The 14,682-nt window shown below is 40.0% G+C and overlaps 1 protein-coding gene across 2 annotated transcripts in view; it reads right to left on the bottom strand.

Annotated features, from left to right (window-relative positions):
• The window catches only part of zbtb7c (zinc finger and BTB domain containing 7C), a 20,308-nt gene extending 7,750 nt beyond the window's left edge, over positions 1-12,558 (bottom strand). Inside the window, exon 1 of one of the 2 annotated variants that reach the window (XM_014009332.1) lies at positions 12,472-12,558. The gene's annotated coding sequence lies outside the window, so the exon portion shown is untranslated. Of the gene's footprint in view, positions 1-1,066; positions 1,433-12,471 lie in introns of those variants that run through there. The other variant, XM_014009331.1, reaches the window with a different exon arrangement.
• Between the last annotated feature and the right edge of the window lie 2,124 nt (positions 12,559-14,682).

The raw sequence follows: 14,682 nt of genomic DNA, 5'->3' as shown, positions 1-14,682 counted from the left end.
ATATATATACTTGTCTTTTTTCCTGATATGTGAAAAAACTCCACTATGAAAAAAGGGTAGAATGGAAAACTTATGCTGTATTACAATGATTTGAAAATACATGCAGTTGGAATAAGAAGACCACATTTAATCATTTGAGTCTATATAAAAAATGTTGTATTTTTCTTGTAATCAGTACAAAGGCGATTTGACATACGTCTGATTTTCTGAAGAACATTGTTTTTAAATTTTTTTTCATCTTTTAGTTTACGCCAACAGGAAAAAGTCTTAAATCAGAGTAAAAATATGATAATAAACAAACATAACCCTAATATATAACTGATCTATGTTACAGTAAATTTTCTGATAGTTTGAATCTAAATACTTCATGCGTTCATATTTTTATTTACAGTTTTCTGATGTCTGTAAAGTAGTTTGACTCCAAGCGAATGAATGAAAACAACAAACGGTAAACATTTCTGATCTGCTCGCTGCTTTTTTGTGACATGATGTAAGAAGTCTATAAGATGCAGCTTGTAAACAATAATTTACAGCTTAGCCTCAAATCCATAACATGTTTTTTGTTTTGTCCATGCTCCCAAACATCCTCTTTTACTTCATGAGTTACCTGAGTGTTTGTTTTTGGATCTCACTGAGAAAATATCACATAAATATGGAAAGTGAGATGTGTAATTACACCACAACACAAAACACACACTTAACTCCTCTGGAACTACTATTTTTGGGCATTTTTTCCTAGGTGCTAAAAATACCCATGGCAATTTTTTGAATTTTAGACCATAATATTTACGCTGCAGTGGGCACAATCCAGGAGTGGTTTAGTAATTTTACTGACCCATTTGCACCTTTTTGTAGTGGAATGCAAACAGGAAGGAAGGCACATGTGCTCACTTTAACATTACGCACAAGTGTAAGCTTGTTCACAAGCATGCGCGTGTTGGAACACTTTGACAAATTATTATAGACATATAGACAAACACACCTAAGAGTCTTGCGTACACATAAACTTACGCAAGTCTTGATACGTTCCCTGACATTCCACAGCTTCTCAGCAGCCATCACCTACCTTTCCTTTCAGCGTCACGATTCCCCTCACGTGCCTTTGTATTTCCAGACTACTAAGAGGCTCCGCTGCTCCTCACTTGACCTCTCAGCATCGCTCTGTTTAATTGAAGCACAGCTCTGTTTCCTCGTCTGTGTCTGTCAGTCAGTCCATTCACAAAGCTCCTCGCTCTAGACACAGATACCCATTCACAAAAATTCAAAAAGAAGAAGAAGAAAAAAAAGAAGCACCCATGGAGGAATATCCAGTGGAGGAGAGCAGAGTGCGAGTCTTTTGGGTCCGTCTGTGTTGCAGAGTGAATGGTGTGGAGTTTCGAGTCAGGTTGTGCGCGCGGCTCATGTAGGACGAGAGCGAGGGAGTGAGAGGAAAGGGAGGGAGGGCAGCAGCACTGCGCTGTGGAGATGTCGCACCACTAGTTTTTATAGCAGGGTGGGTAGCTGGAAGATAATAATACCCCATCCTCCTCCACAACACAAGTTTAAGCGCGGTGTGTAATAAGCCCATGGCGCAGACACCCTCTGATTTAGGTCAGACAAAATGAATTTTTAGTTGTGTCAGAGTGAATTTTGGTGTAAAGGGACTGGGGCAAAAAGAAACTCCAAGGGGGTTGTTTGGGGAGGCCGAGGGAGGGTAAAAAAGGAAAGAGAAAGTTAGAAACCAATCTGTTGGTTAGTCTCAAGCAAAGATGTGGCCATATGAACAAGTTGCTTTTGCACCTGTTTTTAATAACACTTAAAGTTTTATTATAAAAAAATAACTGTTTAACATTTAAAAAGCTGCTTTCAGGCACTGCCAGTTCAGAAACGGGTGGACTCTGAGCTCCACAAATAGACAGAACTGACTAATTACTGAAAAACATCACAATAAATCAGCCCACTCTGACATGTAGCAACCTACACTGAAAACTCTTAAAAACTGGCTCATTCAGTCAGCTGTGCAAATTTGAAAGGAAGCAGTACTTTAAAAAGCTGAGCCTCAATTAAACCACAATTGCTGAAAAACACCACAAGCGGCCCTGCTGATACATTTCCCTCTTTGTTAAACAGTTGTTTTAAACTGAGGTTTCGAAAACTCTAAAGCTTGTGATGAACAGGAGGCTCGACTCCTGTTTTGAGTCAGAAAGCGCAAAAACAGGGCAACTGTTGTTAGTCGCACCACCACCTCAGCCTGTCGAGAGGAAGACGATTTTTTTGCAAAGAAAAATGTGTCGAAGTATGCTGTTTTGTCAGGAGAAAAGACAACCCCTGTTAGGCAGGATCAAAGAAATCTGATGAATGTTAAAGAGTGAGTCATTATATGGAGTTAGATGTGGGTTTCTACCAGAAAAATGAATCTAAAAAAAAAAAAAAAACAAAACAAAACATAATAATAAACAATTTCAGAGGCCAAATGTTGTGAGGCGCAGAGGGGATTGGGTTTTTGCAGCAATAGCCCCCAGACTTTGAAACCTGCCCCTTATATTCACACTGCAGGGTCTTTGAAATTCAGCCTAAAACTCTTTTATTTACTTTCAGTTTAAATTCCATCAACATCTTTTATGTTTTGGTGATTTCTAGTTGTAGTTTTCCAGTCCCTTATGTTTACTTAATTTGTTAGCTTGTACATAGCCTGGCCCTTGCCTTCCTACGCAGCTCAGCTCAATTCTAGTTTTCCTTCACTGCTCCCTCTGGGATTTCCCCCATAGACAAGGATTTCTTCAGGAGAATTTTTGTCCGGACCAATCAGAGAACACAATGTCGATTTTAGTGTCTGCTTGTAGTTTATTTTACCTGGGCCAATCAACAAACAGAAGGCGGAGTTTTGAATGACGTCGATGTTCTGCGCAGTGTCTGCTAGTAAGTTAGCAATGGCGGTGGAGGAAGTGAATGAAGCCAGTCCGTGTTGATAAGGCTTCTAAATTAAATTAAATTTGTTTGACAAAGCCTGCAGTAGTCTGGTTTGGCTCGGTACTTCTCTCCTCTCAGTAGGGTTGTTTACAGTGCACACGATTTCCGGTTAGCATCTTAGCTTAGCCTCCTTCACAGCGACATACGTCATGGCCAACCGATCGAATCATTTTAAACTTCAGCAGAGGCCACGCCTCCAGCAAGAATCGCTTCTCTATAGCTGAGAGTCCAGACCCTCTGTATAAAGCAAAGTGAAGGACAATGGTCTGGTTTTTACCAGGCTAGCTTGTACAGCACTTTGGTCAACTTTCTTGTTTTTAAATAAAATTGACTTCGATGTTCATACACATTCACAAACTTCTGAAACGCTCACTATTCTTTCCTGTGTGTAATGTTTCATTCATTGCATTGCTACAGATTGATATGAAAACTGATTTATCCATTTAAACTGAACTACAAAACAAAACAAAAAAAAACTATACAAATTACCCATAACCAATGTTTTTGAACTTTTTTATTTAAAAATAATCATATTTTGTGTTTCTTTACAGTTTGTGGCCTTCAGGTCTCTCAAAGCAGGTGGGTTAAACTTAGTTACAAGGACTAAAACTCAAATTGTGGTCCTCGGTCAAAGCTACATCGATAAGTATTGAGAGTGAAAAACATGTAAATTGTTTTTCAGGTAATATGTCACAATATTCGTATTGAAATATACCTTTTCCCAAAGCGTATATTAAATTTTGAATGTAAAGAAAAATCATTAAAATAAGTAGTGAAAAGACTTTAGTCCACTACATACTGGTGTGCCCCTTTATAGACATTTAAAATGTTAACATGGGCCCAAAAAAATTGCATCAATGGTCATAACTGGCCCGCGGGCCTTGAGTTTGAATGGCATTCTGAAATATTTCTAACCGTCCGTACATTACAACCAACAATCAAGCTGTGAAAACAACCAGATTCTGTTGTAAACCTCCACAAATAAGCAGACATCAGCGTGTACAGTACATCAGACTGCTATGCCCACTTCCCCCTTGAGGAAAATACGGACCAAAGCAAACCACAGCCTCAGCCGACAGTGGTTTACACTGTTTAGCATGGGGTGAGAGTTAAGGCCAGCTCACACTGGCATCTAGTATATATAAACAGGGTCAGCCACTAACTGCTAGCAGCCCAGCCAGACGGCCAGAAAAACAGCGTTTGTCGTCCTATAAGGCCAGCTATCTGTTCTAAACACGTTGCCGCCACCATAGCAACACACTAAGTGGTACCTGTGAGGACTTCTTTGTTCTGAAACGGCTTTTGTATGGCAGACTGTCATGACTGGGCTCAGCTGACAGAAACCTGTCATATAGGGGTGCTGACACACTGTGAAAAATATGCTGATTGGCACTGCTGCTCAGTTTGTTTTAATAAGATGCTTTATTGAGGCTAAAAGACACATTTATATTGAGATCACTTTGCGGTTATTTGATACGGAGGGATGGAACTGGATTAGCTGGCGTTTCCATGTTTTGCATTTTTGTGTACCTCTCTTCCCCTCATGTTCTCGTCAAGCGTGGACTGTGTCAACACAAAGAAACAACGAGTCTTTGGCTCAGACTGTGCGCTCACAGTCACAAGACACGAGGATTCAAGGGGCTGAAGAGTCATTTGTTTTGTCTGTCTGTCTGACTGGCCTCACAGCATACCTGTTTACCACCACCTGCTGCTCCCAGCAAGATACACGTACCACGGCACCAGATTGGCACTTTGGAGAAGGGATGGGTGTGAAGCAGCGTTACATAAAGTCATGAAGACTTTGATGCTGTTCTCAGCTTACTGTACTGTGCCATAAACACAGAAAGCACATTTCCAACAGAAAGGAGTCTAAATTTGACTAAAACTGGCTGGCTCAGTCTTTCTGAGAAGGACTGATATGAACATCTTCTGCAGCCAAAAGAATTGTTTACATTTCTGCAAATTTGATGCCTTCTTGGGCACTCTCCAGTTCAGACGAAGTATTGTTCAGGAGGGGTGTCAGCATCAGGATGGGTAGTTTTCATGGAAGATCGTCAGTCTATCAGTGATATTCCAATTATCACACTGTTATTTTGAGATGATCAATTTTAATCACTTTATTACTTAATAGTTATTACCCATTATCATTAAAGGTGTGTGATTATGTAATTGCAAATGAGTGATGTCTGTTCGCCAAATATATTGCCAACCAGCAGACAGATTTTTAATAAAACTCTGAGAAAATAGTCAAATCTTCATCTGATTACACTTCAACACAATTCGAACTGATCTCCACATCTAACTGACCTTAAACATGAGGATAATTTTAAGTCAGTCAGTGTTGCAGATATTAAGATAACATTTGTTGTGGTGAATGACTGTGAGTCATTCCCAACTTATTCTAACAAATCAAGTGAGAGCTTCGTTAAAAACTTTTAAAATGCAAGGCAGCAGGGAGCGTGCATTCATTCATTAATTTTAATTCATGTTGTTGCTGATCACTTTAGGGTAATGTGCTAACAGCAGAGCCAAAAATAAAAAAAAGAGTCAGAATATGCTTTTCCTCTTACAGGAGCAAGACAGCATGTTGGAACTACAGGTCTGGTTTTCATTGGACAGATGCAGCAGCTGTTTGGCTACATTACAGTTCAAGCATTGTTGTTCCAAACAACTAAATGTAGGATACAACAAGTATGGATTTGGGGAGAAAGGAGACTTAAGTGAGATATTTTCAAGGGATGAAACCCACTTATGGTTTCAAGCAGAAACATTGATCCACTGACTTTAATCTGAATCCCATTAGACCTCTTCTCCCCACAGTTCATGTTGAAAGGTAGTGGTATCCCAGTTGTTTTTGTGATAAACAAGAGGGTGAAGAAGCAGCGAAAAAAAAAAAAAGAAAAAAGTGGGTGTTTTCTCTATTAAAAATATTTGCTCATTTAACCAACCTTAATAATGCCTTGTTTGGTGTGTTTTGATGCATTATGCTTGAGTTTATTGTCAAGCTTTCTGAACTATCATACCAAATGTCTCATGCCTGTGCGTTGCTATTTGCTCTGTGTTTAAAAAAAAAAGAAGAAGAGGTAAAAAGTTCTTGTTACATTCCTGCCATAACTGCATTTTACGTTATCTTATTTAGGACACCTAATCTTGACTAAAACTCTCCCGTGTAGAGTTAAATTGATCAGACAGGTACACCTGATGAAATGGATTGTCTTTCTGTCATGCTTCAACATGTAAGAACAAAAAACTCACTTTCAAACCTCCAATCAACGCTTGTTTTTATCCTGTTTCTCAAGGTTTGCATTCACATACCACTACAATTCCTAAAAATTCTCACATTTCTTGCTTCCTTCAGGCCTCTTAATCCAAAATAGGAAACTTTTGAACAAACTTGAAATAAAGAAACCTTAAACTTTCCTGTCGTAAACTCAGCATAAAATGTTCACAAGTAATGTGATACAGTGTGGTACAACTTGTGCCCCTTATCAGTGGGTTTCCATGGTGTGGGAGAGAAGCAGGAAAGGGAGGCATCCCCCCTTACACACACACACACACACACACACACACAAAGTGTTAAGAAGGGGCATAACATCAGCTCCTATGCCTCCAGAAGTCCAAGGACATGTAGAACTGTTCTCAGACGAAACGGGGTGGGGGGTGTGGGGTGTTGTGTGAAACAAGGTGTATTCTCCGCATCACTCAGTCATCGACACACACCTACCTGTCATTTCACCCAGGTCATTAGAACTCACCCAGGAGCATGCCATTTGAATGAGTGAAGTTAGGGCGTTTCCTTTCTGCTGACCTGTCTGTTTGAGTTTCAACTTTCTCCTATTGTGTCCCCCCACCCCCCAAACAACCTAATCAGTAATGGAAGCTTTGCCAGAAGGGAGGCAAAGCACACATCCTGCGTGTCGAGAACTGCGAGTACAGAGTGAGACAAAGTCCCAGTGTTAAACAGGTGGCCATATTGCATCTTATAAACTCTTTGTTGTGTGTTAGGATGACTTTCTGAAAGAAACGACTAACAAAGTTTTGAGGCCAAAATATGTAAATGTATTCTATTTTCATAAATTTAAAGTAGCAAACTAAATGTTAGAAACTTCTCACCACAATTTGCAAGATGTAACTTTATAATGCATTACAGTGTTGTGCTGAGTTGATTGGCTTGGTGTCAACATTTGTGTGTATCAGTGCGCGTATGTGTGTGTGTTTTGAGGGTCGTCAGGTGAATGAGGACAATTCCTTATGGTGATAACGAGAAGGAGGCCAGCCTTGGTGGGACAGCCTCTGTCTGCCCTCAGGTAGTGTGTGTGTGTGTGTGTTTCTGTGTATGCTTGTATACTTGTGTGTGTCAGCAGGAGAGCCCTCAGGCGCTCTGGCACCTCCTAATTAAAACCAGTCAGGCTGCAGGGCAGGGGAGACAGATGCCTGTCATGAAAAACACACACACACACACACACACACACACACACACACACACACACACACACACACACACACACACACACACACACACACACACACACACACATTTATAATATATATATATATATATACACAGATGCACAAGGTGATGAACCATGTCAAACCATATGCACACTTACAAATACACATCCATGATGTGTGGATCCACTATTTTCCGATGCAAAGCCTTTTGCATCCCACCCACTCAGGAATTACACAGGTAACTAAATCGTTGATGACCCAGATGACAAAGGAGAAGCCCTTAAGACTCGTAATCTTCCAAAAACAAAGAGAAATGTTTTTCTGTTTGTGCTATTTTCAGTGTGAAATAATTCTTTTAAACACTTACCCTGAGGTCAAACACAAAATGGACTAATTTGATCCAATAAGCAGCCACTGTGCTCTCATTTGTTTCACTTCCACCTAAAACCTGCCCGATTATTTTAGACGTGCTCACCAATGACAACGCACCGAGCACGGTTTACAGTCATGCACTCCCTCGTACGCGATCATCATGACCCACAGTGGCTGCCAGTGTTGACACATCTGTCTTTCTCCCCAGCATGGAATGAGACATAATTGTGCTGTATGTCTGTTACCTGCACACTCTGTCACAGTTTATCTCCTTTCTCACATGTACAACCAAGAGCTGCAGGCGGCCACGTATAGTTCTTAGCAGGCTAACTGCTGTTTGTCTGGGGTGGGTGGGTGGATCAAGGCACGCTGCTCTCCTTTCTCTCCCAGTGATTAGATAGCATAAGCAGGCCAGCTAGCCGAACCCACACACTCATGTCTCTAAAACTGCCATCCAAGCCCTTCTATCTCTCTTTCACTGCTTCTCTCTCTCACACACACACACACAGGTGGGTGGACCCACTTATTCAACCCAGATCTTTCTTTTACACATTACGAAATCATCTCTTTTTTTAATCCTCCTCCCTTTCTTGTTTTTTTAATCTAATCTGAACTCACTGATGCTGAATGACACTTGTGTCCTTTTTAAAGCAGACCTTTAATTTTCTAATAGACAAGTAGATCATTTTTGCCCGCCTGCCAAGCTGAGACTTGCGTCTCTTTGTGAATGTCTCTGAGATGAGGCTCGGTGGGTTGCCAGTGGTGACAGGGACCTATTTTGTATAAATCTAGGTAACATTCAGGAAACACCCACAAATTGTGTGTGAAATATGCTTCACTTCTCAACCACAATTTGAATTGTGGCTGTGTCTGACATTTCTGATGCTGAAACTTGTGACAAAAATATTTCTCTGACGACTTTGTTGTCTTTTAAGGAAGGCAAAAACCACCTCAAGATGCATAATGAATCTGATACTAAAAATCTAAATGTAAAACAAAGGAAATAAAGGATTTAAAAATATCAAAGTAGTTTAACAAAATTGTCTTATAGTGTTTTGCAGCTTGTCATGATAAAAAACGTTGGAACAAAATGAACAGATATTACAAACAAAACATGACCACATGTAGATGAACATGTTGAAAATGTTTCAAAACCACGTTTCCCAGGCGTAAAACACAGATTTCATGTGCTTCATAGATTATAATCCACCGCCATGAAAGGCAGGTGATCATGTAACTGCGTGTGTTTTTGTGTGTCTGTCTTTTATCAGAATATATTTAATGAGTCACTGGGTGGATTTTATTTTATTTTGATTGCATATCTTTTTGGTTTATTTTTTTTATTGTATATTTTTAATGAAATGAATAAACATTATCCAAAATCCAAAAAATTAAATTAATTTTGATGAAACTCACAGAATGTATTGGCTGTACGTCTACTTTTTGGAGGCAACACAATTCAAATGACATTAGCCTCCACAAAATGGCTGTCGCATTGTACATTGTGTAGATACTGAGCTAAAGTCTGGTGTGGTAGTAGCTGAGTGTTATGTCCATCACATATTCCAAGAACTAAATTGATTTTTGTTAAAAACTTTGGCATGCAGGTGTATGAAGGATGTGTGTTTCTTCATGGAAATGCTATTTTCTTTTAACATATTTTGTCAAATGGGTGTTTCGTGAACATTTTCTGTAGGAAAATTCTATAAACGTGTAATGCAGGTGCTATTTGTGTGAATGTGGGCGAAAAAAGTTAGTGTGGGGAAAGTGTTTTTTTGTGTGAACATAATCAGTCCCTTTACTGAGGAGATATACTAAAAACTCATGAAAATGATCAGTGGGGTGGGGGCGATTTACATCAGCGTGGTGTAAATTGTAAATAAAAGGACAGTAAGTAGTTTAAAAAGGAAAAAAAATAAAAAAATAAAAGCAGGCGTGCGCTGACCTCCTCAAGCGCCACTGCCTGCCTCCCTGGCTGTTTCGCCATCAGAGCCAGGCGCTGATCGTGAGGAATCAAAAGTACACAAATCCCACAGAAGGAGGTTTTTTGGCAGGGCTCGGGCCTCCCACCCACGGCAGCCTCTTCAAGCCTCCTCCCGTCCTCTATTCATCTGTGAGGGGCGGCTTACTCACCCAGCCCAACTCCACACAACAAAACCTGGACCTCCATCCTACGGAGGAGGAAGGGCCAGCACACACACATGCATTTGCAAAAAATAAAAAGGCTACTCCTCTGTTGCAAATATGCAAACACACGCATTAACCTAAAAAAAAAACGCAGGTTTTGGTTCTCTTTGCAGAAATTTTCTTCATCTGAACTGATTTTAGTCAGCTGTCACGATAAAATTTGTGTCACTGGAGGTTATGATCAGAGTGTGTACCCCTGTGTAAATGCTGGATCTGCCCACACGCTGTCAGGTGGGACGAAGGCGTGCGGACTCATTCACTCGGTTAGCCTCGTAATGAACACGTTGCATAATTTTGCAATTATGAAGCCACATCCTCATTCACTGAACACGCCGACAACGCAAAAGTCTCTCAGTCGGAGGACGTTAGAACTCCTCACGTTTAAACGCTCACATAGTCGCTTCTCTCAGAGCGAGTGCAGTAATGGCACATCACACACTGCATAGACGTGATTGTACAAACACACACACACACACACAAAATAAAATCTGCCTCTGGTGATGTTTGCTAAATGTAAGAGAGGCCCTGCAACAAAAGCCTCGCAAGGATCAGGTTCAATTCAGATAATCCTGTAGGAAGAAAGAAGCAGACAGACGTATGTAGACAGGGTGTGTGAAGAGAATAGGTGTGGTAGTTTTATACTTCACTTTTATCCTCATCTAACTTCTCTGCAACAGGAAGACTGCTCTACAAGGGTTCTACTTGTTTTTTTTTTTTTTTTTMTTTTTTTTTTTTTTAATGATCAATGCTGATAAGGATTCAGGCTGAAGTGAGTCTTTGAAGTCATTTAAACCCGTTTAACAATAAAACATTTCATGCTTTGTATTTGTTTTAAAATGCACCTCATTCCCACACATTAGCTGTCTCGTGCATTCATCTTTAATGCCCCTGCCACAGCCAACTAGTCTTTAAAAAAGTTGTAATTCAGACAAATTTACAGACATTAAGCTAAAATTTGATGTGGTACGTAGTAGCTTAGCTTTGCCCCAAAATACTTTGAGCTCAGTTTGCACAACGTTTTTACGGAAACCTTTGACAATAACGGGTGAAGTTAACCATGTTTTTCTGTTTAGCAAAATATCTTATGAACCACTGGATGGATTTTTGTAAAAAAATCAGAAAATAGCCTTTTGGAGTTGATCCAATTCAAGATGGCTGCCACAGTTCTTATCCAGCTCATCATTTTCTACAGCTCTGTCAGTTGATCTAAAAATTAAAGAGGTAATAGCTGAGCTTTGTTCCCAACATAAATAGAGCGCAGCTCATTGCTTGACGTCTTAGTTTAACACTTGGCATTAACTTTTAGAGTCAACCCAAATGTCTGTTAGTAAAATGTATCTTGAACCACTGGACATATTTTCTCAAAATAATTACTGGCTGTATATCAGCCCAATGCAAGATGGCTGCCACCGCTAATTGACCATAACCTGTAGAAGAAGGACAATAACTCAGTGAATTTTACTATTTTTAAGCTCAAAGTTGGGTATGGTAGTAGCTGAGAGTCATTTACATCACATACTCGCCTATAGAATAATTGCATGAGATCATAATATTGCTCTTTTCAAAGTTTACCCATACTTAAATATAACTTTTCCATTTCGCAACACAAGACAAGTTCCATTTAAAACTTATTAGGGCTGATATTCATTTTTGTGGTTTTCTTACATCAAAAAGATATCAAGATCTTTTTTAAAACGTGGTTCACATGCTTGAAACTGCATTGAACCACAAAGGGCTGGTTTTATATCATTAGAGCTAATTATATATCCAGTGTTTGTCTAACTTACAGATCAGCATATACTGTATAGTGTTATCAGCATGTAAAGGTTAACAGTTATTCATCCTGTTTGATGGGGAATCACAGGAAGAGTGAAATAATTTTGACTTTCACACCTCTGCCCCCTCATCTGCTGCAGAGTCTGATCTGCAGCAACGATTATTGTTAAATGTAGGTGTTTAACTGCACAGAAAGGACAGATGTCCCCCCACCACCACCCCTCCTGTGCAACAGATGGCTTGTTACTACCTTATCAGAGATGTCACACCATCGGACTGGGCTGAGGTGTAGTCACATAACGTGCATCTGTCTTCTGTCAGAAACTCAGCTGACAAGGAGAAAATGTACGGGAAGACTTTGTGTGCAAATGTCATGAAAATAACCCGTTAAAGCAAAACTGATATGAAAGTTTCAATCTGCTCCAGCTTTGTCATGCTTTCACTTGTTTCTTATTCCGGCTGTTAAATGCGAAGGAGAAGGTTTTCACTTTTCAAGCTGCAAGATACAAACTGGAAACTTTCTGGATTGTACTCCTGGACCATTTTTAAAGTGTTTATCAGTGAATCAATTTGCAGCTTAAAAATACAAGATCATGAATGAAGTTTATTTTTGAATGCAGAAGAAGCAGCCTCTCATTATGGCTTTCCTTTTCTGGGTTGTAAAAGAGTCATGTTAAAGTAAACGCAAAGAGAGGAAAAGTGGAGGAGATAGCAAACCGGCAAGATGTTACTGACCTTTAAAGAAGAAAACTTTTGATTTAGGCTCCTCTCGTGTGCTCTCACTCCCTGTCAGGAAACCCAGCACTGCCTCAGCTCTGGCAGACTTGTGAAAGTGAGAGCGAGGCCGAGATAGACACTCAAATTTGCTCTGAAGGTGTGTCGATGATTTGGGCAGGAGGAGGAGGGGGGTGGGTGGGAGTGAAAAAAGGTACCATTTCATAAAACGGTTATCTAAGAAACAAAACAAACAAAATAATACTAGAAAAAAAAGCTGCTACACCCTCCAGCCTCTGCCAACACCCCACCCTCCCACTAAACCAAAAATATTTGGCAGCCTTCCCTTCAAGTCCACCTGTGCTTAGGGGAGGGGAGTGACGCACTCACTCGAGGGCCAAGCCTTGAAAAAACCTGCCTGTGAACTTGAACTGGATTTCATGCTTATTGAGAATATGAAGACTGAGGAGAAATATACTGAGGCTGAGACTGATGTGGCTGAGGATGGGGGCAAAATGAGGTCAAAGCAGTAGGTGGGATCATATTAAAGATTGAACCAAAGGTATAACTGAGGAGATGGTGCGGTTGAGAGTTTGTGACACTGAGTGGATTTGGGTGTGTGCTTCATGTGCACCAGCTTGTACCTGGTAGGATGTTGGAGCCATTGTGCTGCTCTGAAGCCCATAATGCTGCATAATGAGAGGGCGTCAGCAGACTTTTAAACTCTGTCAAACAAACTCCTGGGAGAAAGTGTTACAGTGTTTGTGTCATGCTAGCAGCAAAGAGTTGCACAATGAAATGGGACATACTTCAGCAGCACTTGTTAAATGTAGAGTTATTTTTAATGTGAAAATAGAAAATATGATTGAGTACTGCCAAGGTACACAATACATCCATCAGTAAATTGTCTGAGTAATTTAAAATCCATGAATTCCCTCTCACAACAATCCTGGATATAAATCTGTCTAGTATATACAGCGGGTAAAATAAGTATTGAARACYTCAACATTTTTCTCAGTAAATATATTACTAGAGGTGCTAATGACATGAAATTTTCACCAGATGTTGGTAACAACCCAAGTGATCCATACATACAAAGAAATCAAACCATAAATGTCCAGAAATGAAGTTATTTGTAATAATGTGGAATGACACAGGGAAAAAGTATTGAACACATGAAGAAAGGGAGGTGTAAAAAGGCAGGGAAAGCCAAGACACCAGCTGAACTCTCTCAGTAATTAGAAAGCAAGCCTGCCCCTTGTCAGTGCAAGTTAATATCAGCTGGTTCAGTCCCAAATGATGGCCAGGTATCACACAAGAACCATCTGATGATGGGTAAAAGTAAAGAGCTCTCTCAAGACCTTCACAACCTTATTGTTGCAAAGCATAATGATGGCATCGGTTACAGAAGAATGTCTAAACTTCTGAAGGTTCCAGTGAGCACTGTTGGGGCCATAATTCAGAAGTGGAAAGAACATTATTTCACCATAAACTGACCACGACCAGGTGCTCCTCACAAGATTTCTGACAGAGGAGTGAAAAGAATTATCAGAAGAGTTGTCCAAGAGCCAAGGACCACTTGTGGAGAGCTTCAGAAAGACCTGGAATTAGCAGGTACGTTTGTTTCAAAGAAAACAATAAGTAATGCACTGAACCACCATGGCCTGTATGCACGCTCACCACGCAAGACTCCACTGCTGAAGAAACAGCATGTTGAAGCTCCTTTAAAGTTTGCTGCACAACATTTGGACAAGTCTGTGTAATACTGGGAGAATATAGTCTGGTCAGATGAGACCAACATTGAACTGTTTGGATGCCAGAATACACATCATGTTTGGAGGTCAAACGGCACTGCACATCAGCCCAAAAACACCATACCAACAGTGAAATTTGGCTTTTGTACAAATTATTAGATAAATTTCAGTAAGTGTGTTCAATACTTTTTCCCTGTGCCATTCCACATTATTACAAATAACTTAATTTCTGGACATTTATGGTTTGATTTCTTTGTATGTATGGATCACTTGGGTTGTTACCAACATCTGGAGAAAATTTCATGTCATTAGCACCTCTAGTAATATATTTACTGAGAAAAATGTTGACGTGTTTAATACTTATTTTACCCGCTGTACATGATGGAGGTTTTGTGAAATATTTGTTCAGTTTTTGAATCTAGGTCTCAGAGTTGAGGATTTTTATGGGATAAATCTTGTGCCAGCTAGAATTGAATTT

The sequence above is a fragment of the Austrofundulus limnaeus genome, unplaced genomic scaffold, assembly GCF_001266775.1.
Source record: "Austrofundulus limnaeus strain Quisiro unplaced genomic scaffold, Austrofundulus_limnaeus-1.0 Scaffold57, whole genome shotgun sequence".
Lineage (NCBI taxonomy): Eukaryota > Metazoa > Chordata > Actinopteri > Cyprinodontiformes > Rivulidae > Austrofundulus > Austrofundulus limnaeus.
This window is presented reverse-complemented; position numbering and strand designations above follow the sequence as displayed.